Raw genomic sequence first — 14,700 nt, forward strand, 5'->3', positions numbered from 1 at the left:
CTGAATTTGTGTTTTAATCTTCCTTGTAGCCTTAGTAACATTTTATTTGCAGATTTTTTTTTCTGTTGTTTGCTTAATTTTCCAGTCTATTTCTTGACTTTTATCTATTAAAGTTGGCTCTGCTTCCAAGGTGCAGGGTGCACTGTCCCAAGATGTTTTCAGAGATAAATCGTAAGACCTGTAAGTTTTCAGTTTTCCTCATACCTAAAGAGAAGTACTAACTACTCTAGTGTCTTGGTCTTTCTGCCCTGGAACTGTAATGAGGGTCCTTGTTCCACTGTGACCCACAAACTTTGGTGTGCTAGTACTCCTCCTCACCCTAGGACAGGATTCAGGACTGCAACCAGATATGAGTATGGGCAAAGCATCAGAGTCCCTAATTCAGGTGCCACCAAAGGAATCCCTGTAATCTCCTTCTGATTAGTTGTTTGACCACCTTACCATACATGGGCTGAGAGTTCCTGAAGCAGCCACTGCCACTGTTTATTCAGTGGCTCACAAGGCCTCCTCCTGATTTGTTGGAACCCAAGTCTATGCTGGCATAACCAGCAATGGGCTGTGCTCCATTTTTATCCCTAAGTGACAGACCTTCTTCCAAGTTGTTTTTGACTGGAAGGACCCTGTCTTTCTATGAGTTCTGTCCTTCTAGGAATTGTTTTGACATTATTGAAAGAATTTTGAAGGGGCTTTGGGAAGAGTTCAGAGGAGTCATTGCTTTTACTCTGCCATCTTAGCTCTACCTCCCAGTTCTTCACTACCTTCCTCCAAAACTTTTCAATTCTCTTTTTATCTTTCTTTCTACTCCTGACTCTGATAGCTTCCTATTTAATGTCATACTGGACTTATGGATTTAGACCTAGAAGAGCCATTACATACAATTTTAAAAATGAGGAAACTGGGTCACAGAGATTTACCCAGAGTCACACAGAAGAGTCTTGGGTGGAACTTGAAACCAAGTCTCCAATTCAACTCTATCTACCATATTTGAGTCTTAAGCAGATAGTCCCTGGAGTCTTATAATATTTCTTTGGAAGAACTACAGATGAAACTAGTTTAGGAGGTGAGGCACCTAGGAATGTAAATCTTAGTTAAAGAAGGAAATTACCTTAAGAGATCATTTTATTATTTGCCTGTTTCCTTCAGACTACACTCAACCTATCCCAGGCGAAACTGCCTTGACCTTATTTATCTTAGACCAAATTCCTATTAGGGTACTCATGAATTCTAGAATATGCATAACTCAAACTATGAAGTCATAATCCTAGAGCATGTCTCTTCACTTCCCCTTGACTACTCCACTCAAATAACTAACAACTCTCTGTCACTCAATCACTTTAACTCTCTTTCCATATGCCATTCTCATTCTGTTTTGCTTCTCTATCTTCCTGTCTATTCATCTTCTCTCTCTCTCTCTCTCTCTCTCTCTCTCTCTCTCTCTCTCTCTCTCTCTCTCTCTCTCTCTCTCTCTCTGTCTCTCTCTCATCTTTGTTTCCTACTATCTCTGTCTTTCTTTTCCTTTCTCAATTTCTATTCTCCCATTTCTCCATTCTATTCTCTTATCATATCTTTCTGCCTCTAGCCCTCTATCTACTCTCTTACTGTATCTTTTTCTCTTCACAAGTCATTTTAACCCCTATCCATTGACCATCTTAAATTTGTCCACTTGTCACTATAGTGGGAAGGGGAAGCCTTGAAGAGAGATTGAGAGAAGAGTGACCAAAGGAAGAACCTTTGTCAAGATGATCTGATCTGAAGGACTATTGGGGAATGCTCTGCAATTCCTGACTTACATTTTAGATGCTGATGTTGGTAGGAACTTAGCATGGTTGTCAAAGCAGTATGGAAGAAGAGATTCCCTTTTGCCTTGTTCTCTGGTTCAAACTGGGACTAGTTCAGTCTTGTATGTTTACAAAGGGTTAAGGTCAGATAAAGCTACAGCTCAAGGCTATCTCCTTCAGTAAGTACTGCCTGGTTTAGTCCTCTCTGATGGAAAAACACAGTCTCTGACCCAATGCTCTTTATACTGCCCTTGAGTAATCATATTTATTTTACATTTGACTTTATAGTAATAAGTCTAGATTTCCTGTATGGCTCATAGAGACTGATGACTTTATAAGGAGCACTCTGCTTAAGTATACCTGTTGGTTACATAATGGTCTTTCTCACCTCTCCTCTAGATTCTAAAGCACCATTGTGCTTTAATGTCCATGCATGTTCCACCAAGGAAAAGCTGACTGATTGCAAGAATGGGGGTGGGATGGGAGGGAGGCGCTGGTTAAAGTGAATCAAAAGTACTATTTATGATAGGACAGATCTATTTAGAGACTTTGCTCTACCTTCTGTTCATAGAGAAAAGGATTAGAAGAAGCCAGATGACTGCATGGCCATCCAAATAGGAAATGTGGAATATTGCCCATACTTTCAACATATTCACTGTTGTTCAGATTTTTCTAATGGAAACAGAGGAATATTCAGAGAGGGAAGTCTATCTTCAAAGAGTTTAGGAAGGGGATATGTGGGAGGGTTGGTAGGTCTATCATCAATTCAATTCATCCAGAATTTGTTAAGATTTGATTTTGGTCAAATCACTGTTGCAAATCACTAGCATTTATAGGCTTCCTTTAAAGTTTGCAAAGATGCTTATAATTACTTCATTTTATTCTCACAGCAACTCTGGGAAATAAGTTTAATTATTATCCCCATTTTCCAGATGAGGAACCTGAGGTAGTCAAATGTTAAGTGACTTGCCCAAGGTCACACAGTAGTAAGTGTCTAAGATTGCATTTGAATTCAAGTTTTTCTTATTTTAGGTCTAGTACTCTATCCATCTACATAATGGTTATACAAAGACAAAGGCCTTTCCCTTAAGGAACTTATATTTTACACAGGGATATGGCAAAATCACAGAAAAGTAAGTATTGAAATGTATGTCTAGCAATAAGAATCTCTTTTGAGACGCTGTATTCAACCCCTTCTCCCTAAAAAGTTCTTTTACTGCAGACCAAATTCAGTAGTGAGGAATCTATGATAAAATGAGAATGGTTAGATTCATTACCCCGCCCCCTTATTACTACCCCACTAATTCTGGCTACCCAGGAATAAATTATTTAAAGCTTAATTTTTTGCTTATGTGTTGGTCTACTCAAGGTGAGATTGGGTGGGGGGGGAGGACAGGGAAAGGTAAAAGGGAAGTCAATGTACAATGTAAATCAGGTCAGGCATTTATTTCCTTTCCTCAAAAGTAATACTAAAGGATTCAAAAGACTCAAAGAATATACTGACAGAGCAATTTAAACAAGATTCAGATACAACTACATTTATTCAGGAATCTCATTCTTAAACTTAATCAGGACACTAAACAGTTTGCAGGATCACTGAATAGGCATTTTACATTTTGCCTGGACTCTGTAATTCCTGGTCCATGTGTTCTGGTAAAAACAAGTCAAGGTTCAGTCAATCAGCCAATAAACTTTTATTAAAATTTTATGAGTCAGACACTAAACTAAGCACTTGTGATAGAAAAAAGAGGCAAAAGTCAGTCTCTGACCTCAAAAAACTCAAAAGTGAATGGGGAAGACAACAAGCAAACAAATATGAACAAAGAAGCTATTTTCAGGAAAAAAAGAAATGTTTAAAGAGGGAATGAGGGGACTTTGGGAAAGACGTGCTGAAGAATATGGGATTTTAGTTGGGACACAAGGAATCCAGGGAAGTAAGCTAGGAGAGATGAGGGCATGGGAAACAACCTAAGAAAATGTCCAGAGGTGGAAAATGGACTCTTGTTCATGAAACAACTAGGAAATCATTGCCACTGGATCTAAGAGGATTTGGCAAGGAGCAAGGTATGGAAGAATCAGAAAGGTAAGAAAGGGGATTTAGGAGTCCTTTCAGGAGATCCTTAGTTGCTGAAACTCTTCACCTTGCTCACATCAGAGTCAATTCTGACTTGATGGGATCCAGGATTGCTTACACTCAAAAGGTTACCTTCAAACTTGAATTTGTTATCCAATCCAAAATGAAAAAGACAATAGAAAGACACAAAGCTTTTCCAATTGTGTCCATGTTACATAATAATAGCATCAAAATAAATAATTTGGGAGACAGGGACTATTATTATTATTATTATCATTTTATAGTTGAGAAAATAGAGCCCAGGAAGTCATGATGATTCTTTTCTATGGGAACAAGGAAAGATAGCATGTATTCCTTTACAATCTAGGTTCCTATAGGACAAAGTTTGGGGGATAGATTAGATGACCAGCCCTCACCATTACTTCTAAAATGAATCTTGATTTTAATAAAGAAGAGATGGTGTTGGAAATAAGGCAAAATAGAATGTGACCCAAAATTGATATCAACTGTTATCCCATATATTCTGTGGATGACAAGACTTTCATAAGACTCATGGAGCATAGTCCTTCTTAAGACCCTCAAGCTGAATTATTAGATAATCACTCTCTGCAGCTTTCCTACAACTGGACTGGGGCAACCATTCATTATCCTTTTTGCTTCCCTGCTGATAAAAAGAAAAACAGAGGGCTGGTTCCAGGTCACTCAGAGGCCAGCCTCTCTCCCCATTTCCCTCTAGGAAGAAATGAGGATTATCAAAAAGCTCAAATCATGCAAAAGAAATACTGTGACAGGGAATGGTGGAGAGGGGAGTGGAGAAGACCAGAAAATTTGTGAGTAGTCAATAGATTTCTAATTCTTTTATAATGTTCTCACTTTCCCAAAGACTAGAGGAAGGAAAGTTAATCAATTCAACATTTATCAAGTACCTACTAGAAATTCAATCCAATTTACCTTGGTTCTACAAGAGTAACACTGGAGCAGTAAAACAAGAGGGACTGATGAGATTGTCTCAGATCAATTTAAAGAGATTGTCAATCATCCTGATGTGATTACAGAATTCCAGCTGTTTTGGGAGGTTTTCTGAAGGACACTTCCTCATGGCCTGTACCCATTATCACTAACTTATCAGTCCCAAAGTACTCAACATTATTCACTATCTGGAACTCAGGAAAACCAATATTTGTTGGTAGAGATATCTGTCTCTGTCTCTCCATCTCTCTCTGTCTCTCTTTCCCCCTTCATTTCTGCATTTATTTGGAGAACATATAATCTCCTTCTTTCAGGAATAGTTTATAGTGCATCTTTCAGAAGAAGCTCACAGTAAAAACAAATTTATAGTCCAAGATGTAATTCATGGACAATGTTCCTGATCTCCAACCTCTCCTACATTGTGATGGGAGATGAATTCTCTAGGCAGCATGATCCCAGGAACTAAATTTCTAGACAGAGGAGGGACATTTCCTGGGTAGTTCCAATTTTGGATGTTGCACTGTGAATAAACGTAAGTTTGAGAGGTCCCAAGTTCAAGAGTTAAACAATCAGACTTTCTGGAGAGATAAGGATATTTCCTGATGCAGCATGTTCTTTAGAAGAGGAAAAAGACTTCCTCATATAGTTCCTGAGCAGTGTCCTACTTTGAAACCAAAGCCAATGAATTATTTGCACAGTGTAGGTCAGATGAAAAGTAGATTACTTGTTCAGCAATCCCCAAAGTACGTTTTTACCTTTTGGGGGAAATATAAACCACAGGATTTAGAAATGTATTGGAACCTTTGGGAAAGGAACTTATTGGAATGCCAAAGCTTTATCCTAAAAGTAACCCGAAGTTCAATTACTCTAGGGAAAGCAGATGGATTATTTCAATGCCTTATTAAGGTCAGCACTTCCCTAAAACTGCTTTTGGACTCTTATTAGTTCTTTTGTATCTTCTGCATTTTCTGTGGGGTGAAATAAAATCTGGCCTATATCCAATTTGCATTTGCTATCCTGAATGCTTATATGGGAGTCTTTCCCCTGTATTTAGAGAAACCTGGACATGATCACCGAGAATATGATAGAATTTATCTGAAGTGAGGTGGTAGCTCATGGTCATAGCTTATACTAGTGAGCAGTTTATTAGGAAAGGAGAGTAAAAGAGAGGCAGTATCCAGACTCATAATCAGGAAGATTTGAATTTAAATACTACTTCTTTTCAATTTATTTATTTTCATCTATTTGTACTTGAGTATTTCCAAGTTACAAAATTTCCCTTCCCCTTCCTTCCCATCCCCCTCCCCTCAGCAGGGAACAGTCAGGTTAATATTTTTAAATACTACTAATAGATAATGCCTCTATGATCCTGAGGAAATCATGTAACTATTCAATGTCCCAGGCAATTCTCTTATGACCATAATTTATGGATCATTAACATCTCATCTGGAGGTTCTTTCATCAATAAAATCACAGATTTTATAATTATAAAAGGAAAAAGAAAAAAGGAGGGGGAGGAAGGAGGGAGTGGGAGGGGAAAGGAGGAAGGAGGAGGAGGAGAGAGAAAGGAAGAGAAAGGAGGAGAAGAAAAAAGATTTGGAATTTCCCATAGGTTTTAATTAGCTCTCTCACTTTATTGTCACTTAATATCTGTCTGCCTCAGTTTTCTCAACTGTAAAATGGGAATGACAATAGCACCTAACCCAGACTGTTATTGTGAGGATCAAAAGAGATATTTGTAAAGTGCTTATCCCAGTGCCTGGAACATATTTGGCCAATTAATAAATACTTGTGTTTTCTGCCTCTGCCCCTCTACTCCTTTTCTGTATGTCTTTTTTTTCTTCAGAGGTCAACTCAGCCCCTGTTCACTATCTGTCTTGAATTCTTCTAGTTGTTTCTAGAGTGGGAAGGAGAAACCCTGAAGAGGAGAGGAGTGGTTAGGCAGAAAAAAGCATGTGTGTATATGAGTTTGGAATAATCAATCAAGGAATGAAAGGAGAAATAGTAGAAGACTAAAGAGATTATTACTTTTTAAAAATTTATCTTAGCTTTTATTAAACTAATTTATTTTAATTTTTTAAACTTAAATACAAAATAAGAAAAAAAATTGTCATGAATGTAGCAAAAAATGAGAGGATTCCTAATATAAAGCAAAAACATCCATTTCAAGAAAATCTATACGATAAATATGACAAGTCGTAGGCAAAGTTGACCATCTTTGCTTTCTTGTAAGTTTTCTTCTATTTTTATTTTGTGTACTGTTTAGTTTTCCCTACCCCAAGCTACAATTAAGTATGAAACTATATATAGTTCCATATGGATATACATATATACATATTCATGTGCACATAAATACAGGTATATATCCATATACACACACACACACACACACACACACACACACACACATATATATATATATACTCACACATACCTACACACACACACACATGCACACACACACACATATATATACATGCACACATTCATAGATAGTTAAATATTTAGTTTGTGCATATCTCTCATTTTTATATTTCCTGACAACAACAATCCCTCCCTCCTCCTCTACTTTTATTTGCTATTTTGCCATTCCATTTCTTAACCTACCATCTTTCTAAGAATCCCTCTTATACAATATACCCCCTTTCCATTGATCTATATGTTCTTCTATGCCTGTCACAATGATTTACATAGCCTTCTCTATAGTCCCCTTATCCTTTTCCCTCAGCCTGTAACTGAATACCTTCCTTATGCCCTCATCTTATTTCTTTCTGAATTTAAATTGTTTTTATATATGTATGTATACATACATAACATACATATGTATATATGTATTATCTCATCTTTAGCCTATTCCCTATAAGAGTAGGCTTTCAAAATTACCAGTTCTTTTTCCCATCTAATTCCTCTATATTAATTCTTCTCTCATACCTCAATTGCATAAACTTACCAATTTTTAAATTTTTACCTGCATCTTTTTATTTTTTAGAATTCCATATTAATCAGTTCTACCCCAATCTTTTTTCCAACTACCAATCATGAATGTCTTGATCATATTGTTTATATTTCTACATATAAATAGCAAGTAATTTGTCCTTTTGAGTCCTTGTAATTAGTCTTTGATGCTTACCGTATATTTCTCTTGGATATTATATATACATTTTTAAAATTATTTTTGCAACAAAATCCTGAAAGTCTTGCATTTCCTTTAATATTCATTTTATCTTTCAGGATTATACTTAATGTTGTTGAATATGATATTTTCAGTCACAAGCCCAATTCTTTTGCTCTTTAATATTTATTGTTTCCAGGCCTTCAGTTTTTTAATATATTCACTTCCAAGTATTATATAATATAATTGAGTCTCTACAATATTTGAATTTTTTTTCTTGTTGGTCTTAATATTTTCCCCTCAACCTGGAGATTTTGGAATTTGGCTATGATATTCTGGATCCCTCCTAGGATCTCTTTCTGGTGGTGAACAGTGAAATTTTTTCTATTTCTACTTTTCCCCCTTGTTCTAACAATTCAGGACAATTTTCTTTAATTTTTTGTTACATTATTGTATCAAGATTCTTTTGTTTTAAATCATAGCTTTTAGGAAGTCTTATTTTTCTTATGTTTTCTCTTCTTTATTTGTTATCCAGATCTGCTGTTTTTCTTATTGGTGTTTCACATTCTCTTCTATTTGTTTTTCATTCTTTATATTGTGTTTTATTATTTATTGATCTCTACTAACTTTACTGGCTTCCCCTTGCCCAATTCTAATTTTCAAGGAGTCATTTTTATTTTTAAGATTCTGGGTACCATTCTCTAGTTGGCCAATTTTCTTTTCATAATCTTATTGTTTTTCTTGAATAGCTCTTTTTATTTAGATTTTCCTCAGTTTATCTTATTTGGCTTTTAAAGCCTTTTTGAGTTCTTCTATGAATACTTTTTGAGTAGGGAGTCTTTTGATGTTACTCTTTGGGGTAGGAGAGGCCTTTTTTACTTCAGTATCTTCCTCTGAAGATGAAGCCTGGTCTTCTCTATGTCCATAGTAACTATCTATGGTTGGATTCTTTCTCCTTTTCCTGCTCATTGTTAATTTTTAGCAGCTTTCTGTTATATTCACTTCTAATCCTGGGGTGTAGAAGATAGTGTCTCTGACCTCAGGAGCTTTGTTTTGGATCCAACTTCTGTTCTTCTTTCCCCCTCTAAACCACAGCTGGGGGCCCTCTCTATGTTGTACTGGAAATAATCTTAGTCCCTGAACCCTCCAATGGTTATAGCCTTCACTTCTTCCCTCTGCCCAGGAATCAAGATGAACTACTTCATTTCTAAGAGTCCATAACCAGCAGTGTCACTGCATCACTGCTTCTGTAATCACAGGGTATATCCTGCTTCTTTCTGGCATAGGACTGAATCTGGGCAACACAGCTGGGCCTGCCCTCCATTATCAGCAGAGGTTCCCTTCTCTTTCTCTTTCAGAAACCTGAATTTCTAGTCTGTCTGGAAGATGAGAGTTCCTGTGGCTAAGGGGAAAGACTACCTCCCAACCTGGCTTCCCCTAGGGCTCACCAGTTGCTGATTCAAGGAGCTAACATGGAGGTGGTTGCACTTCATTGGTTGTCCCAGGAAGACACAGTTCTGCCCCAATTATTGTTTATTTTTGCTATTTTTACATTCACTTTAAGGTGTTTTTTGATTGGTTTGTAGAGGAAATCTGAAGAGTTTGAAATGTTTTGACTTACTCTACCATCTTCCCAGGATCCTCCGAGAACATTTCAATTATCTTTTGAATAGGTGGAATGTTCTTCCTCAAGGCATATAGACAGTTATTTCCCCTGCACTCAGATAGAGCAGGCAATTACTTCTGCAACATATAAATGGATGACTCTATCAATGCCTAAGTTATTTCCATTGTGACCTATCAATTATGTTACCTTTTTTACCCCTTTGGTCTGAAGTAGAAGAGGAAAAGTTTTCTCAAGGACTGAAGAATATTTGGACAAAATAGCATTTTAAGGCTGCTCAGTTTATATATGTGTCTCTAGTCCATAGAACATAATATGGCATCTATATAGTAAGTCAGGCAAGAAATAGTATAAACTAGGTGGCATATAAGATAGAGAAATCCAAAGGCCTAGGCTTTGATTTTGTGAAGGAGGAGTTGAAGCATCCCTAGGGAGTTTTCTGGAAGGCACCCCATGCTATAATTTTCACCAATCCTCTCCTTCAGCCACCACCCTTTAAAGGAGCTCGTGACGCCCTTGAGCAGCCTCTGACAAAGCTGTTCCCACACAGTCTTGTGTGGTTTGGAGCCCTGCAGAGGTTATGGAAAGCTTGTCTAGTCTCCTTGTTTGTTTTCCGAGTCAGGCTTGGAAAGTTTGTGTCGGGCAAATCCTGGCGTGACATGGGAGCACATTGGTTTTTCAGTCTATTGTGTGTATGTGTGTGTGTGTGTGTGGGGGGGTGAGCATGAGAACTGAAAAAAAAAAACAACACTTGCTAAATGGCTACTCCAAAACCATTCCCCATTTTGTCTACCCTGGTTCCCTATCATTATAGCAATCTCCAGAAGGAAGCAAGGCTTCCTAGTAGAAAGAACTAATTACCTCAGACTAACATTTAAGTGATTTAGGTGATGAAGTAGGTAGAGTTCTAGATCTAGAGTCAGTAAGATCTGAGTTCAAATCCATCCTTAGATACCTACTGACTGTGTGATCCTGGGCAAATCACTTAATCTCTGTTTGCCTTGATTTCTTCAGTTATAAAATGGAAACATTAGTAGTACCTACCCTTCAGTTTGTGGCAAGAATCAAATAATATAGTAATTATAAAGCATTGAATCATTATAGGTGCTATATAAATGTTAACTTTTACTATTGGCTACTATTGGAGACTAAGAAAGACAATTCCTCAGGTCTGTGCAAGACCTGGTGGACAGCAGTAGAAGAGAGATATTATCTGTTTTGTTGTAAAGTTCCCACTTGTAACACCAGTCTTTTTGACCCAGGGTTCATGGACCCCGATCCATAAATATGTTGAAGGGTGTCCATGAATCTAGAAAGAATAAATTACATTGTTGCTTTAATATAATTGATTTTTTAATGATCCTATGTCTTTTATATTATGCATTTGAAAATATGATTCTGACAAGATGCCCATAGGTTTCACCAGATTGCCAGATGTGTTTATGTGTGTGTTTGTGATATACATAAAAGCCACCAACTCCTACTTTAGAATATCATCAAAGGTGATAATCCCAAAATATGCCCTGCTCAAACTTCATTTAGAGTATTGGGTTCTGTTTTAGGCACCATATTTTTGAAAGGATATTAACAAGCTAAAGAGCATCTAAGGAAAGTCAACCAGGGTCATAAATGACCTCAAGTCTATGTCATGTAAGATTCATTTATGGGAACAGAGAATGTTAACCTTCCCTCAGATGTCCAAGCAATCCTCCTAAAGCACCATTCTGACCATGTCACTCTCTCTACTGAATAAACACAATGACTCCTTCTTACCTTGAGAATTAAATATAAATTCCTGTTTGGCTTCCAAAGCCATTTACAACCTTTACTTCTCTTTTTTGTTTCAGTCCTTGTATTCCACAAGACTACACTCATTTTCTTGCTGTTCTTTACACAAGATCTTTCATATTCTAAAATTGGAAAGTAAAATTAGTAGGACCCTATGCCTTTTCATTAGTTGTCCTGGAATTCTCCCTTTTTCTATCTTTCCTTACCTTTTAAGACTTAACTCAAATTATTAAGGCAAAATTGCTTTAAAATTGCTCATGTCTTTTGATTCAGCAATGTCACTGCTAGGTCTATATCTAAAAGTTTATAAAAATGGGGGAGGGAAATATCCATTTACACAAAATTACTTATAGATACTCTTTTTGTAGTAGCTAAGAACTGAAAATTGAGGAGGTGTTCATCAACTAGGGAATGGATGAAAAAGTTGTAATATATGATTTTGATGGAATATTATTGGGCAATAAGAAATCACAAACAGGATGATTTCAGAAAAGTCTGGAAAGATTTACATGAATTGGTACAAAATGAAGTGAACAGAATCAGATGAATGTTGTACTCAGTAACAGAAATATTGTTCAATGAATGACTTAGCTATTTTCAGCAACATAATAATCCAAGACAATTCCAAAGGATTAATGATAAAGTATGCCTTCTACTTCCAGAGAAAGAACTGATATTATCTGAATACATTTGGAAGCATACTGTTTTTCACTTTTTCTTTCATTCTTTTGTTGTCATTTTGTTCAAAATAATTAAAATGGAAATGTTTTATATGATTACACATGTGTGACCTATATTGGTTTAGAAAGAGGAAAGATAGAGAAAGGGATAGAATTTGGAATTCAAAACTTTTTAAAAATGTTCAAAAATTGCTTTAGCATGTAACTAAAGAAAAGATAAAATACTATATAAAAAAGACAGTTCAAACCCACCTTGAAATATTTTCAATATCTTCTCATCCTTCACCTTGTGCCCTCTCTCTGAGACCAACTTTCATTTGTTTTTTATCTGCACATAATTAGTTGTTAGCTTATTGTCTCTTCCATTAGATTGTGAGCTCCTTGGTGGTAATAACTATGTTTTTTGCTTTTTTTTGCCTTTTCAGAACTTAGCACAGTATATGGCCCATTCTTGGTGCTTCATGAATGCTCTTAAACTGATTAGAAAAAGAGAAGACTCAGGCCAAGCACATAAAAATCACTATCTTGCAGTACCTGAAGGGTGATCCTGTGGAAGAGGGCTGACAGTTATTCTATTCCAGACAACAGAACTAGTAGTACCATGTAGTAGATGCAAAAAGACTTAATTAATTAATTAATTAATGAAAGATGTGCTCCACAGTCAATTAAAATGCTAAAGGTTTGAGATGTAAGGAAAATTTTATAGCAATTATAGAGCTGGCTGAAAATGGAATGTGTTGACTTAATAAATAATGAGTTTCCTTTCATTGGAGATGTTTAAGCAAAATCTGAATGACTTGGGATTATTTGGTAACTATGGCTTGGACTAGATGGATAATAAAGTCCCTTCCCACTCTATGGGTTTGTTATTCTTCCAAAGACCAAATTTGGAAGTCCTAAGAGACTCAACTGTTTCCTCATCTGAAGATAATGGGAATGGCCTTTACCAACCTCCCTACTCCCTCACTGAGGATGTTGCAGGAATATGACATATAGACTCAAAAAGGACCTTAGAAACAACTCCTACATTATTCACATAAAAAGTGTGAAGTCCAGAGAAGTGAATTGTCTTCAAACACATATAAAATAATACACATAGAAGCTAGTGGGAAAAGAGTTCGCTAAGGACAAGTCAAATTAAAGTTCTTGATTATGATAGTTGGGAAATATTAAATTAATTATTGCTGCAAGATGATAGAGAATTTCTTTATCTTGATATATTTGAGAGTAGTAAAGGCTTTCCAGCATAAATAGAGGTCAGAAGCTAGAAACAATTTAGTCTTTCCTCCCTTCCTTCCTTTTTTCCTTCTTTCCTCCCTCTTTCTTTTCCGCTATTTTTCTTCCCTTCTTTCCTTCCTTCCTCTTTCTCTCCCTCCTTTTCTCCTTCCCTCCTTTCTTTCCTCCTCCCATCCTTCCTTCTTCTTTTTCTCCCTTCCTTTGTTCCCTCATTCCTTCCTTCCCTCTTTTACCTTTCTTTCTTCTTAAATTAATCTATATAAATATAGAATCATTGAATAAAATTACTATCTATCATATCTATCATTGCAGTTAGCCAGGTTCCATTAATCTGAGGATGCAGGGGAAAAATCTTTATCAATCTTTACCATTTATCTTCCTTCACAGTTTGCCCCAGTTTGGTACCCTGGGATTGTCTGTAACATAATAAACTTCCAATGCTTCAATTGGACCTACACCTCAGATTTCCAAAGAACATTTCTATCAGTCATTCTAGACTAAGGAGTCTTTCTCAGAAGGGATTTATAAAGTAAAAATTCTACTCAGTGTACAGTTATGAATCAAGTATGTGACAAGCAGTTTTATTTTCACACAGAAGGGAATTGATAGATCAATAAAGAGTCATATAGAATAATTACAATTAGTTGAGAGGTTACTATGTAAACCTTATTACAGGGTTACTCATTTTCTATTCTTTTCCCATCCATTGAGTATAGCCTAATCAATGCCAGAGAGGCTCTTCTTATGAGGGTTTCTTTTTCTGAGATGGTCTTTCCTTCTTGAACGGTCATTGTCACCTATTCTTTATGCCTCTGAAACTGCTTTAGTATCTAATACCCTAATGTTGATCTATCCTGGGAAGGAGAAAGATGCCAACTGCCTCTGGGGATTTTCAAAGTCCTGTAGCAATGGAAAGAAGACCCAGACAGGAAAGCAGTCCCATTCCAGACATAGATTTGCCTGTTGTTTAGTCATTTCAGTGATGTCCAACTCTTAATGACTCCATATGACACTTTTTTGGTAATGATACTAGAGTTATTTGCTATTTTTTCCCAACTTATTTTACAGGAAACTGAGTCAAATAGGTCTAAGTGACTTGCCCAAGATCACACAACTAGCCAGTAAGTGTCAGATTCAGAACTTGGGTCTTCCTAATTGAAGACCTGTGACTTTATCCACTGTACCTCTTAGGAGACTATGAATGCAAAATATTTACCTGATAGGGATGGAGGAAGTATCCTCTTAACTGAAGCTGAGAGAATCAACTTAAACCTCAAGGCTGTGAGGAAAGAAATACCTGAAGCATACCTTTAGAATCATCACAGAAGTCGGACTTGTTAACCAATGAAAAGTAAGTAAGAATTTGGAAGATTGTTCCCCCTCCCATCACTCATTTCCAAGGGCTTGCTACATTATGATTAACTTGAATATTATTACTC

At 36.5% G+C, this 14,700-nt stretch overlaps 1 long non-coding RNA gene across 1 annotated transcript; it reads left to right on the forward strand.

The window, feature by feature from the left end:
- Nucleotides 1-1,329: 1,329 nt before the first annotated feature.
- On the forward strand, nt 1,330-14,335 carry LOC141490957 (uncharacterized). Its single transcript, XR_012469406.1, has 5 exons — nt 1,330-1,957; nt 2,811-2,911; nt 4,589-4,682; nt 9,292-9,411; nt 12,451-14,335. It is a non-coding gene; the product is annotated as an uncharacterized LOC141490957 (long non-coding RNA).
- The last annotated feature ends 365 nt before the right edge of the window (nt 14,336-14,700 follow it).

The sequence above is a fragment of the Macrotis lagotis genome, chromosome 6, assembly GCF_037893015.1.
Source record: "Macrotis lagotis isolate mMagLag1 chromosome 6, bilby.v1.9.chrom.fasta, whole genome shotgun sequence".
In the NCBI taxonomy this organism is placed as follows: Eukaryota; Metazoa; Chordata; class Mammalia; order Peramelemorphia; family Peramelidae; genus Macrotis; species Macrotis lagotis.